Genomic DNA, 15355 nt, shown 5'->3' with positions numbered 1-15355 from the left:
GAGGGCAACTAACATAACATCCCTGTGCCCACTACACAGTTGTTCTCAAACACGGCTACACACTAAAATAAGCTGGAGAACTCTTCAAAAACGCTCATGCCTGAGCCCAATCAAGTCAGGATCTTTGTGGTTGGACCCAAACACTAACAGTCTTTTAAAGACTTCCCGGTGATTCTAATACACCGCCAGCTTGCAGAACCACTGATCCACAAGGACAAAAGTCTAGAATCTTTGGAGGTGTACAATATCTGTTTGTTTTGAATGCTCTGGCATTTCCCTCTCTTTCTGTGCCCAGGTCAGGGAACTCTGCACTGAAGATGCCTCTAGCTACGCTCCCGAAAGGACCCACTCACCTACCTCAAAGGGAAGCAGCATGTGGATGCCAGGCACTTACCAGAGAAGGACCACAGTAGCAGCAGTGAAATCAAAAGACTTTGGCTCTCTTCTGAAATCTCTCTCATTTGTCCAGCCCCCCAGGAGGAGATAAAAGCAGAAAATGGAGGAAGAAGAAAAAGACAGTACCCCCTTTCACTGCTAATACAAATACCTCAAGCTGAGGCCTGGCTGGCTGTGGTCCACTACATTGGATGTGACATTTAAGTTTCAGCATAGACCAGATAAGACTGGACTTTTCAATATCTGAAAATGACTAAAAATGTTGAATCTTACCAAGATGTTATTAAAGGATACAAAAGAAAAGTGATTCAAAAAAGGGTGTTTTTAAAAAGTGATAGGAGAAAAAGAAACCACCTCATATTTTAATCCCATTTGAGATGTTCTATAAACAACCACTTGATGACTATACTTCCTATATGAATTAATCACATCACAACATGAGGATGCAAAAAGCAATGACTTATATAACCTCCCATATTCCCTCTTCCAGTGATTCTATTATAGGTAAGATACCAAAGGATTAAAAACCAAAAAAAAAAAGGATACTTTCAAAAAAAAAAAAGAAATTCCAAACCCTCCTCCACTTTCTATACCTAACCAAAGAGAGGAGTTATTCTGTTTGCAGGGGTGGTACCCTTGGGATCAGTACTCTTCTGAAATGTATGGATCAGAAGCAACAACTGGGAGTCACCTGCTGAAGCTGCTGGAGTGACTGGTGGCATGATCACTAGAATGGAAGCTAGACCTAAAGGTAACAGAGAGCTACATGTCCATTCAGAATGGCCCACTCCATGGCTGTGAACATGGAAGGTTATGTAATTCATTGTAAGTCACTCTTTCTTATTCACTTCCTAGTTATAATTAACTCATGGGTGAGAGATGAAGGAAAAGTCCTAGACCCTACACCCATCTACAAAAGTATAGGCCACCATGCAGCTCCCTGGATAAAGGTACTGACTCTAAGTAGTTGACGGAGCTATCCCCGGGAAAGGCCATTTTGGCAAGGACATAGGTGATGGCTTCATCAATAGCACAAGCTTACATTTCTTCACACAATACATGAAACAATCTTTTTATTCCTCTTTTCAGGAAAAGAAAATCTCTTCCCACAATCAAGTCCAAAGATCACTGGGTGTTAACTGAGAGGTATCCCATCAGCTTGCCATTTGTATTCTTTTCAACCAACCAATTTGGAATTGCTTTCCCAATTACTAATGAATGGCTAAAACCCAAAAGGATGGATGTCATCTCTAAGAAGGCTCAAAATTAACTATCCATTTCTTAAGATGGATTCTATCCTATTAGTATGCTGCTGCTGCTAAGTCACTTCAGTCGTGTCCGACTCTGTGCGACCCCATAGATGGCAGCCCACCAGGCTCCCCCGTCCCTGGGATTCTCCAGGCAAGAACACTGGAGTGGGTCGCCATTTCCTTCTCCAATGCATGAAAGTGAAAAGTGAAAGTGAAGTTGCACAGTAGAATAGTATGTGTTAAATAAATCTACATATTGGGTAGATGGATAGATGGGTGAATGAATGGACTAAAGATCAAACAAATGAACAGAGGACACCCATGTTCAAGTTCAGGCAAGCCTAGAGCAATGCTGGGTGGGGCTTGGGGCCCCAGGTAAGTAAGGAAAGGAAAGAGATACCACAGGAGAAAGAAATTTAGAAACAAATTTTACATCAAAATTTTTGCCCAGTACTATGTTGTAATGTAGTTGGTGATGGACAGGGAGGCCTGGCATGCTGCGATTCATGGGGTCGCAAAGAGTCGGACACAACTGAGTGACTGATCTGATCTGATGTTGTAATAATAATAATAAATATTGAGGCACAGTTAAGTATCACTCCTTCATAATGAATAAATTTCAATAGTCTCCTTGCTTAATGAACCAAAATTTTAAAAACCCTGGTTTGGTCTTAAAAGGTAACTCAGCCTTAGTCTTCCCATTTAAAGCTGTCAGACATTTTTTCCCCTCTCAGTCCACAGCTGGCAAATTGCAAAGTTTCAGGATCTGAACCAGATATAAACAACTTTATACATAATGAAATTTCAACTAAGCAATTTCTCTGAACTCAAAGATTACTCACAAATTAGGCACAGCCTATAAATCAACTTTTGATAAAATTAATGTTGAATCGCCTCGTCTAGACAGGCCTGTGTACTTGAGGGTTTGACAATGCTGAATGCTGAATTTGTGATTTTAAATCTGAGTTCTGGCCATTTTAGGCTATTCCTATCTCCTTGATGGCACTGTAATGAAAGAACTTCAGAGGGTTGATGTTTTTTTTGTTTTTTTCTTTTTTGGGGGGTTTAAGTGTTTCTAGCAAAAAAATTTCTCATTTGTAGAAATTTTCCATTACTTAACACATGTATCCATCTTCCTAAAAATCAGTTAATAAGAGTATTTATCAATATATAGAGAGTAGAACCTAACTACCCAACTTATATCCTCATAAATTAAAAATTACTCTGATTTTCCAATTTCCTGGAAATCAACATATAATTCATCTGATGATGGATGCACAGCCATAAACCATTAACAACATACTCTTCAATCTCTGCTCAGGTAATGGATTCATCCATTCCTGGTGAGAGGCAGGAAATGGAAAAGGCCATTCTAACTGGATGCCTCTGGTTCCAGGGACCCATTTGGATGATTTAAGAAGTTTCCACAAAAGCCAAGATTCTAAAATAAATATTCTGATAGTCTGAATACCACATCTGAGCCATCCCTTCTCTAATTGCATTTTGGCAATAAAGGCTCTGAAAGATAGACACAGACCACCTTGAACCCTCTTTGTCAAAATGGAGGCACGGCGAAGCAGAATGCCCCATAGGAGACCACCTGCTGGGAGAAAGGATCTCTGATGCTCTCCCCCTCTACAGGTTTCCAGCGTTACCTCCTACTCCTGACACCCAGCACAATGGCTTCCGTGTGGTCTGTCTTCAGGCTACTTGCTGGGCAGACAGCCTGCCATTCTCTCTCCCCACACCACCCCTGTACAGGCAGCCCCGGCAGAGTAGCTCTGTGTCCCTTGGCACATCTCCAGGCAGTCTTCCCTCCTGCACCGGCCTGTGGCTTTAACTTGTTCAGTCTCTGCTGTGTAACATTCCATTGTGTGAACACACCACAACCCATTCATCAGATTGCCGAGGGAGGTTTGAGAAGCTTTGAGTTTGGAGTTACCACAAATAACGCCACGACGAATGTGCTTGCACATAATCTTTGTGCACATATGTACTCATATCTGTTATCTACATACCTAAGTCATTGCATTATGACTGATAAAGAGGAATCAATGGAGTTCTCTGCCTAGAGGCTGTCTGTTTAGCTCATTTCTATTGAATTATATACGACAGCATCTCTTGTTCCTATTGACTGGTTCCAGAGTGGACTGAGGAAACATTACTGCCCGTGGAGAACTCAGCTCAGCTGGAAAGGGAATGGCGAGGCCATCCCACTGGGCTCATTTAGTTAAAATGGGATTTTCTGAAAGAGAACAACACCTGTCACGAACAGAAATGAGCTATGTGATAAGGTAGATTTGCTGGAAGAGACTAGAATTTCAGAGGGATACCTAGAGCATGAAAGTGTGGGTCCAACCTGCCACCTGCCCAGCTAAACAAAGAGCCTGGGAACTGGTATGAAAGGCCAAACATTTATATAAGATACCAACACTGGCCACACTCTGCTGTGTGCTGTTTGTGTTGTTTTACCGCCTAACTTTCTGTTCATCACTGAAGCCAAAGCAGGAGGAAACAACTAGAAAACAGCACATGCAGAATTCAGGCAAGGTGTTCCCCGTAGCTCTCAGACAGGCTGAAAAAGGACTAACAGGGGAAGCCACAGAGTCTCCTCTTTAGGAGAATTTTTAAAACAGGATCACCTCCTTTGAAACCATCCAGCCAAACGCCTTGGGAGTCAAAGAATAATCGGAAGAACAGCAAAGCTTCCTCAGACCTCTTCGCTGTGTCTGGACCCTGGGCACAGAAATACAGAATGAGTGTTTACATGCCAGAGTCAGTTTCACATGACAGCTGCACGTCCAGTCTGCCAGCCCAGTGCTGAGTTTCTATTCCTTTTCCTTGTGGAGGTTTATCTCAGGCAGGTTCCCAAGCTTCTCTGCAGACACTTGGTGCTCCTCTTGCTGCCACCCTCTACTTGTACCCCTACTTGTTATGACGACTCACTTTACTATACACTGAAGGGCTGCAAAATAAAAATCAACGTATGCCCATCAACAGAGCTTTAGAAACCATCCTGCTTTCTCAGCTTTGTTTGACTATAAAGGGAAATTCACTCATGGCCTAAAAATGTACTAAGGAGAAAGGCTGATAATGTAGAGGCTAAGCTTTGATTGAATCCCAGCCATTGCCAGCTGGTCTTATCTCAAAGCAGACTGAGCCAGGTATCTCCCCGGGGCTATCTTCCCTCATTCCAAATAATGAAGTGCCAAAGAAGGGGCAGCCAGGAGCTGCTGACTCACCCACAAAAATTCAAGGCTGGAAGATGTATGGACTCAGACCTCACAGCCCTTATCCTGATGTTGTTGTTCAGTCGCTAAGTCGTGTCTGACTCCTTGTGACCCCATGGGCTGCAGCATGCCAGGCTTCACTGTCCTTCACTCTGTCCCAGGGGGGCATTTGAATCTGAAGGAGCAGTTGGGGAGGGGTTCCCATGGTGTTCTGATTTGATGAGCATATCTAACAGATGACCTGACCAGAAACATCCTCCCTGACCCTGATCACTACAGACATAGGGACACTCTATTTTGAGCCCCTTGCTGAGTTCCAGAAGACTTCTTTTTGAAAGCAGAAGGTAGGGAGAGTCTTCCATGCTATTAGCAGACCCTGACAATTAGCATAGCCATGTAAATCAGATTATCTGGTTTCTATACCTAAAAGCTTTCCTTGGGGAAGAATAAAGGTTGACTTGGAGAAGAGAGCAGGGAAGTTAAGGCCAAAGCAAAAAAGTCAAGTCCCAAAGGAAAACACCAGTTCACCCCGGATTATCCTTGTATTCATCTCTTGAAAATGACAACCCAAAAGTAAGCCAACTTTGAGCTTTCAGGGACTGTCACTGCCTCCTGACAGCCTCTCCCTGGGCATAGGTAGGGAAGAAGATGGACAAGTCTTTATCATGTTAGTTATGTGATGACAGGTCTTATCAACACTTCTATCCATCCAGAGGGAAACACTGCTTATGAAAGTTGACATCTGTGCTATGGGAATAGACTATCCATAGCAAGAACCATTGGAGAAGGCAATGGCACCCCACTCCAGTACTCTTGCCTGGAAAATCCCACGGACAGAGGAACCTGGTAAGCTGCAGTCCATGGGGTCGCTAAAAGTCGGACACGACTGATCCACTTCACTTTCACTTTTCCCTTTCATGCATTGGAGAAGGAAATGGCACCCCACTCCAGTGTTCTTGCCTGGAGAATCCCAGGGACGGGGGAGCCTGGTGGGCTGCAGTCTATGGGGTCGCACAGAGTCGGACACGACTGAAGCGACTTAGCAGCAGCAGCAAGAACCATTTCACTTAGCAGAAGTCCAAGAATCTCTTCTCATTCTTAGAAATATCTCTTTAGCTCTAGAAAAGTTTTGCTAAGTCTTATCCCAAATCGCCTAGGTTTTCACAAGTGGTGTAACTATCTGGCTCACTAAGGACTCTCTCTAGCCTGGGATAGCATTATCTGTCCCTCAAAGCTTTTCCTCTTCCAAGATTGATACAAAGGACTTGGACCTACCTATGCACACCTGAAACCCTCTCCTTCCTCCCACTTCATGAGTTGGAGGCTTTCTTTCTCAAAATCCCTAAGTCATTTCTTGATTTTCCTTTCAAGCAGTTTTCTAAAACACTTCTCTACTTAGAAAATGGTTAAATAGTACATGTGAATGCTTCCCATAAAGAAAATTCCCATAACCTTTCCTGACTCCAGCCACACACCTGCCGTCGTATCTTGGCTCCACTGAGCTTGAAACAGTCACCATAGTCACCCTCAGAATCGTGTGTCTGCTCTCGTCCCTCTTGGTGACCTGAGAGTCCCATTTCAGACCTCACGATAGGCATTTCCTACCCATGTCTTCCTTGGTCCTAACAGCCCTGCCCCATAGAAATACAATGTAAGCCATAATCTATAGGTTCAAATTTTCCATAGCCACATTATAAAGAAAAAGAAGAGGGTGAGATTAACTTTAATTGAGCCCAGTATATCCAAATATCAACAATGTCATCAAGGTAATAAAACTAGATATTTTACATTCTTTCTAGTAACTCTTCAGAATGTATTTTATAACACCTTTCCATTTGAATGCTTACATTTTCATTGGAGGTATTTGGTCTGTATTTGGGTTTCACAAAATTTACAATGGAAAAGCAGATTCAATAGAAAAGTAGATCCAAATGGACCCAAAAGTTTTCCAATAAGTGAATCAGTATCAGGTTTTAAATTTACATTTAAATTAATTAAAACAAAAACTTTAGTTTCACTGTAGCCTCCCAAGAGACTGCTCCTTCTCCTACGCTCCATGTAACTTCACAATCAGTTGGCGGTATTGCATTTCTCCCGTTCATCAATGACATTCCTGAATATACTTACAAAATGCCTTTCTCTGAGGTTCATACCATCTTCTCCCCACCATCACCTGACCTCCCAGGCATTTCTCCCCACTGGTCAGACCCTGGCACCTGGCTCCCCTCTCCTCCACCTCCAGTCCTTCCATTCTGGATAATCCCAGGGCTGTGTAATGTCCTAGCCAATATCTGGCCTCAGAATTTGCTGACCCCGAATTTAAGTGACCGTCAATTTATTTCTATTTCAGCCACCCATATCCACAACTACCTTCTAGACTTTGTCATAGCCCTGACCTCCTCCAAATCTCAAACCAAATGCTTACCCCACCCCGTTATCTCCACTCCCCAAACTTCTGGTCCTTCCATTCTCCTGACTTTATACAAACACATAGCCCCCAGAGACACCCCTTTCCTCCCAGCCCTCTGTCCTAAGCCCTGACCTCACAGCACAGGGAGAGGGTGAGGAGTAGAGTTCCTGACACTGGATTCTGACATTGCACAGAACTGCTACTTACAAGCTCTGTAGCCTTGGGCAAATTATTCAACTTCCCTGCACCCGGCTTTCTCCCTGTCTAAAATAAGGATAAAAACTCTGTCAAGAAAGTTCTGTAAGACTCAAACATAAAGCACTTAATATCATGCAGCCAAATACATCCACTAAAGTTTTCTCCCGAGCCAGGGTAGGACTGTTCCCAGATCACACCACTGTTCTTTTCCTTCATCCTTCTGCCCCACCCATACCCAGGCACAACCATACCCAGATCAGTGCTGCTGCCCGCCTTCTGGTCGTCTATTCCCAGCCAACTAAGCGCCCCTGGACAAATGGACAGAGAGGTTCCATCACAATGCTACGTTTCTAATGTCAACACTACTGCCTGAACAATTCACTAGCCTTCAGTCAGCTCCTCTGCCACACCTAGTGGCCCTTCAGTCAGCCCACACATAGCAGGCTCTTCCCCAGTCAGAACTGAAGGCTATGAAGACCAGGTAAGCACTGCTGCTGCTGCTAAGTCACTTCAGTCATGTCCAACTCTGTGTGACCCCATAGATGGCAGCCCACCAGGCTCCCCCGTCCCTGGAATTCTCCAGGCAAGAACACTGGAGTGGGTTGCCATTTCCTTCTCCAGTGCATGAAAGGGAAAAGTGAAAGTGAAGTCACTCAGTCGTGTCCGACTCTTAGCGACCCCGTGGGCTGCAGCCTACCAGGTGCCTCCGTCCATGGGATTTTCCAGGCAGGAGTACTGGAGTGGGGTGCCATTCCTTTCTCCGAGGTAAGCACTAGCAAATCTCTACTGAGAAGTTTGGGGGAAACTGAACACTAGTCAGGAAACTAATGAGTATTTTTTTCCCTTTTGCTGGACTTCAAACTGTCATAACAGTTACGTTATAAAAGAAACTCTAAGTGGTTTCTACCAAGCCTAACCCATCTCTGGGGCATCAGATTTGCCCACAGATTCAAGGAACTAGGATTCTGTAGTCTGAATAGAACAGTTGGGGAAGCAAAAGCCCCAGTTAAAGAGGACATGGAAATGAAGTTGGAGGAAGAAAGGAGTTTCCTTAAGAAGACAGTGAGAAAACAATTCCATTCACCATTGCAACGGAAAGAATAAAATACTTAGGAATATATCTACCTAAAGAAACTAAAGACCTATATATAGAAAACTATAAAACACTGGTGAAAGAAATCAAAGAGGACACTAATAGATGGAGAAATATACCATGTTCATGGATTGGAAGAATCAATATAGTGAAAATGAGTATACTACCCAAAGCAACTTATAGATTCAATGCAATCCCTATCAAGCTACCAACGATATTCTTCACAGAGCTAGAACAAATAATTTCACAATTTGTATGGAAATACAAAAACCTCGAATAGCCAAAGCTATCTTGAGAAAGAATGGAACTGGAGGAATCAACCTACCTGACTTCAGGCTCTACTACAAAGCCACAGTTATCAAGACAGTATGGTACTGGCACAAAGACAGAAATATAGATCAATGGAACAAAATAGAAAGCCCAGAGATAAATCCACGCACATATGGACACCTTATCTTTGACAAAGAAGGCAAGAATATACAATGGATTAAAGACAATCTCTTTAACAAGTGGTGCTGGGAAATCTGGTCAACCACTTGTAAAAGAATGAAACTAGAACACTTTCTAACACCATACACAAAAATAAACTCAAAATGGATTAAAGATCTAAACGTAAGACCAGAAACTATAAAACTCCTAGAGGAGAACATAAGCAAAACACTGACATACATCACAGCAGGATCCTCTATGACCCACCTCCCAGAATATTGGAAATAAAAGCAAAAATAAACAAATGGGACCTAATTAAACTTAAAAGCTTCTGCACATCAAAGGAAACTATTAGCAAGGTGAAAAGGCAGCCTTCAGAATGGGAGAAAATAATAGCAAATGAAGCAACCGACAAACAACTAATCTCAAAAATATACAAGCAACTCCTACAGCTTAACTCCAGAAAAATAAATAACCCAATCAAAAAATGGGCCAAAGAACTAAATAGACATTTCTCCAAAGAAGACATACGGATGGCTAACAAACACATGAAAAGATGCTCAACATCACTCATTATCAGAGAAATGCAAATCAAAACCACTATGAGGTACCATTTCACACCAGTCAGAATGGCTGCAATCCAAAAGTCTACAAGCAATAAATGCTGGAGAGGGTGTGGAGAAAAGGGAACCCTCTTACACTGTTGGTGGGAATGCAAACTAGTACAGCCACTATGGAGAACAGTGTGGAGATTCCTTAAAAAACTGGAAATAGAACTGCCTTATGATCCAGCAATCCCACTGCTGGGCATACACACTGAGGAAACCAGAAGGGAAACAGACACGTGTACCCCAATGTTCATCGCAGCACTGTTTATAATAGCCAGGACATGGAAGCAACCTAGATGTCCATCAGCACATGAATGGATAAGAAAGCTGTGGTACATATACACAATGGAGTATTACTCAGCCATTAAAAAGAATACATTTGAATCAGTTCTAATGAGGTGGATGAAACTGGAGCCTATTATACAGAGTGAAGTAAGCCAGCAAGAAAAACACCAATACAGTATACTAACACATATATATGGAATTTAGAAAGATGGTAACAATAACCCTGTGTACGAGACAGCAAAAGAGACACTGATGTATAGAACAGTCTTATGAACTCTGTTGGAGAGGGAGAGGGTGGGAAGATTTGGGAGAATGGCATTGAAACACGTATAATATCATGTATGAAACGAGTTGCCAGTCCAGGTTCTATGCACGATACTGGATGCTTGGGGCTGGTGCACTGGGATGACCCAGAGGGATGGTATGGGGAGGGAGGAGGGAGGGGGGTTCAGGATGGGGAACACATGTATACCTGTGGCGGATTCATTTTGATATTTGGCAAAATGAATACAAGTTTGTAAAGTTTAAAAATAAAATTAAAAAAAAAGAAGAAGACAGTGAGATTCTTAGAAGACAAGTCAGGCAAATTCAAAAGGCATCACTGTGCCTGTGTTTAAACATGGCACAATAGCATGAATGACTACCCTAAAGCTGTCCACACCCAGAACCTGTGAAGATAACAAACGGGACAAAAGGGATTAAGCAGGTGAGATTAAATTAAGGATATTGAGATGGGGGAAATCTCCTGCATCATGTGGTACACCCCAAACATAATCACAAGTCCTCATAAGAGGGAAGCAAAGGGAGATTTGATGCTGAAGTAGGAGATGTCACAATAAAGAGAGATTAGAATGATGTGAAGAAGGGGTTGTGAGCTCAGGAATGTCATCACAGCCCCAGAAGCTCAGCATGTCAAGGACATGGATTTTTCTGCAGGGCGGAGACAAGGACCCAGCCCTGCCCATCCCCTCACTCTAGTCCAGTGAGACTGTCTGGGGTTTCTGCACCAGCTATGAGAGAACAAGTGTCTACTGTTTCAAGCTATTGGTTACAAAGTAATTTGTTACAGCAGCAAGAAGAATCTTAATACCCAGGGGTACTACTATGGAAAACCTCCAGGGTTACAGGAATATTTCAAAGTAACAAGTCAGGCCTGTCCCAAGAGGGAACACACACACTCAGGTTTGGTTCTTAGGGCTTTAGCCCCTCTCCCCCTGCCCAGTGAGGAGACACCCTGATGAAGAAGAGTCATCAGCCAGGCCTGGGTTCAATGTTGCTCTAACAATTGATGCCTCTGGAAGAAAGCAGCCTGCTCAAAAACAGGAGTGAGCCAGATCTGTTCAGAAAAACAGATACTTTAGGTGCTCCCAGAATTAATTGACTTATCACATATCTCTAACTACTGGGGACCCCATAAGGACCTGGAAAGGGTATGTCAGGAAAAAAAATGTCTATATAGATCTGTTATAAGCTGGCTTGTATTCCCCTCAAATTCATATGCTGAAGTCCTAACACCCAGGACCGCAAAACATAACTTTCTTTGGAAATGGGTCATTGCAGATGTCATCAGTTACGATGAGATCTTACTGGAATAGGGTGAATCCCTACTGCAATAAGACCAGTGTTCTCGTAAAACAGAGAAATCTGGTCACAAAGACATACAAGAGAACATCACATGAAGACTGGAGTTACGCTGCCATATGCAGAAGAACTACCAGAAGGGGAGGGGGGCGGGGAGGGGGGGGGGGAGTGTGCCTGGAGGGGTCCTTCCTGGTGCCTCCAGAGGAAGCTTGGCCCTGCTGACACCGGACCTCAGACTCTGACCACCGGAACTGTGAGAAAATAAACCCTGTTGTCTGAGCCACTCAGTTCGCAGTGCACTGCTATGGCAGCCCTGACACCCTAACACAAACTCCCGAAGGAAAAAGAGAAGGACGGGGCGCTCCCTGGTTTAACAGACGGCGCTGGCCTGACGCAGGGTAAAGAACGAACAGGACGGAGCTGGTTCAACCTTAAAGCTCAGCTGGACCTGCTTCCAAGGGAGGCGGCGAGGAGAGAGGCAAAGGCGGGAGGAAGACGTACCTTCCATGCTGCAGACAGAGGGGCTGGCGGGGCGTTTCTGCTGTCTGAGGAGGCCATGCCCCAAGCCTGGAAAGAATCAGAAGCTAAGTAAAGAGAAGTTTGGGGGTCAGTGGGGTGTTCATGAGTCCCTGGGTTGCAAATTTCAGAAATACTAACCTTGGATTTCTTTCAGGAATATGAGGGTGGTCCTCTGGCTCAGGGAACTGTGGGCATCAAGCAGCTCCTGTGGCCCGTTCCTCCCGGGGATTACGGAGCAGCCCCCAGAGCCCTGGTGGTGTGTGCGGCTCTCCTTCCATCTCTTTGGGCACAGGGGCCACAACTAAGAAGGCGCTGGAATCTGTCCAGGATGAAGACGTTCAGGAGAGATGGCACGGTGGAGGCTGTAGAAAATCATTCACGTCCAACTTTACTAAGAAGTTCCTTGTGAAACACCTCGCTTCCCATCATGGCATAACCACGTTAAAAAACGCTACCTCTGCCGAGAAACCACCCTTAGAAAATGCAGGGAGCTTGCTCCTGCAAGGTAATCACAGGTTTACAACCACAGCTCTCAGAGGAGAAAAGAGCAGTTCATATTGAGAGTTAGAAAAGAATTTAATTTGAGTGGAAGAAAGCTGACTTTGCAACCAGATTAGAGGCTGGTTGAAGGAGGGCGAGACCTTGATCGAGTGGAACTCCCACTGTGACCCTGGGCTTTCTCCTGGATTCCTTCAGAGGTTGTGGGTGGAAGCCTGGGGGATTGTTGAGTCACCACCAACCCCTGTCTCCAGTTATGGCCACTCCCTCCCTCAGCCTGCGGGCTCACAGGGCTAGAAGCTTCTTCTCTTGCATTTAGAACAGTCCCCAGGTGTTCCGTGTTACTTACTACCAGAAAGAGAAGCCCAGAGCCACACCAGCTGTAATCATTAGCCCACAGGACCATCCTTCAGAGAATCAGATACAAGGAACAACCCTTGATTGCAGTCCACTCAGGTCAGGGCTGAGGCTTTTTAACCTTCATTAGCCCAATCCTTGATGCACTGCAGGTGAGGGAAATCAAAAACTTGGGTTTTTGGTCCAGAGAATATTCTAATATTCTGGCTTTGTTTTATGCACTGTATAATTCACATGCCAGAGACATTATCCTGTCCTTTGGGATTTAAAACACCTAATCCAGGTCTCCTCTCGCACACCACCCACTACCAGAGGGCTGCTAGCAGGTCACTACCAGCCCTAAAGTTCTGTTCCCTTCAGACTCGCCGCCTCTTATGAGTCATTTTCATGGCTGTTTTCCTGAAAATTAATCATTTTCTCTTGAATTCTCCAGCAACTTTGACATTGCCCCCACCAAACCAAAATAAAACCCAAATGCCACTCACCTATCTTAAGCACATGTACCCTGAGGTTGCAGGAGGTTAAAAGTGTTAGCAGTGTAGTGAAGCTAACACATGATTTTAAAGTGAATACTAAAAATCCTTATTTTTAAAAAGGCTTGCTCACTTCTCCCCTCGGAAGACCTCAGAGTTCACCTCTTCCACACGCTCCAAGCCTCCCTGCACACCAACACCAAGCTGGGTGTCCCGTGAAGGTCCTACTTCTCCCGATCCATGCCTCCAGCCAAACCTTCCTTAAGCCACTTACAAAGGTTTTCCTAAGACGACACCCTCCCGGATATATTTTCTGATGCCAATTACTAAGATGACAAGCTTTCCACCCCAATACTATTCCAATCTAGGTTACACTGGCTCTTTAGATTTTTTAAAAAAATTCTGCCTGTTTTTCCTTATTTTAAAAAACCAATAAATGTACTTTGTTCTATATTTTAGTTTACTGCTGCATTTGGCTCAAGTGTCTGTTTATAAATAAACCTACTCTGGTTCAACTACACCATGCATCTTTGCCTTATATCATGTTTTGACAGATTTTCACAAAGTTTAAAGGGACTATGAAGCCACCAGCTGCCTCCACTTCAAACTTATCTTGAGGAGTTACATTTTATTCTTGCAATAACAACCCACGAAAGGGGTACTTATGAAAATCTTTCATTTCTACATAAGATTAAAATTTTTTCAGTCCCATTTGAAAGTAATTGTATTAGAGTATGAGTGTTCAGTTGCTCATTTGTGTCCGACTCTGTGACCTAAGGACTGTAGCCTGTCAGGCATCTCTGTCTGTGGGATTTCCTAGTCAAGAATACTGGAGTAGGTTGAATTTAAGAAGAATTTATATTGAATTTTTAAATTAGTATCAAATTTATTTACTTCCAATCCAGAGTAACATCAGAGCCTATAAATGATTTTGTATATACCTGGACCCACATGGTACCCTTAAATGCATTTCATTTAATGGTAATTTCAAAAAGCAGAGAAGAAAGGAAATATATTTTTGCTAATCGTGGACAAATTGTCCACTCTGTGTGTCCTGGGAATTCTGAACTTTTGTTCCTTTTTTAACTCTTCCCTGCTCCCACTCTTTTCAGAGAAGACCAGGAATTCCTTATATAGAGCACTCTAGCCATCTCCTTCAAGAAAGAATGGTGTTTGAGGGGAGGTAACAAACAGATGTAATGAAAAGAACATGGACAATGTATATTTGAATTCTTGCTCTGCCATTTCTAGCTGTATAACTGTACATAAGTTATTTAGCCTCTTTGAGATGTGATTTCCCTATTCATGGCTTGGAGTTATTAGAAAATTTACTTAAATTTTCAAAATGGGCAAAGGGGATTATGGGTGTACTTCCAGTGCAGTTCTGTGTTGGCCTTCCCATAGTCGAGGGTGTTTTTCTACTCTGAAGGAGCAGACTTTAACCGGAAAACTTTTGTCCAGTAGGAACTGATGGGGTTCAGCATACACCACCCCAAAATATGGCACCTTAGCATAATGAATATCTCAAGTTGAATGAGTCTGAGAAAACAGCAGAAACAGGAAGTTCACTCTGACCTTCCCTTTCCTCACTTAAACAGGTCATAAAACTCCCATGTGAAGGTACCTCCCTGAACCAGGAGGAAGGAAGCCATTCTTATCACTAGAGGCAAAGTTAGGGGCCGAGAAATCTGTACAAACATTGTTAAACCCACTCTTACCTTCCTAGTTACTTCTTCACCATTACTGCCTCTTGCCCACATTCCACTGCCTTGTCAATTCTTCACAGATTTATTGTTTCTTTGTCTAAAATGTATATAAAAACTTCCTGTTCTGCAGACTTATGGACACAGTGGGGGAAGGAGAGGGTGGACCCATTGAGAGAGTAACAGGGAAACATATACATTACCAATGTGTAAAATAGTCAGTGGGAATTTGCTGTATGATGCAGGGAGCTCAAACCTGCGCTCTGTGACAACCTAGAGGGGTGGGACGGGATGGGAGAGGGTTCAAGAGGGAGAGGACATGTGT

Source organism: Bos mutus, chromosome 20, assembly GCF_027580195.1.
Source record: "Bos mutus isolate GX-2022 chromosome 20, NWIPB_WYAK_1.1, whole genome shotgun sequence".
Taxonomy (NCBI): Eukaryota; Metazoa; Chordata; class Mammalia; order Artiodactyla; family Bovidae; genus Bos; species Bos mutus.
Note: the sequence above shows the minus strand (reverse complement) of the source record.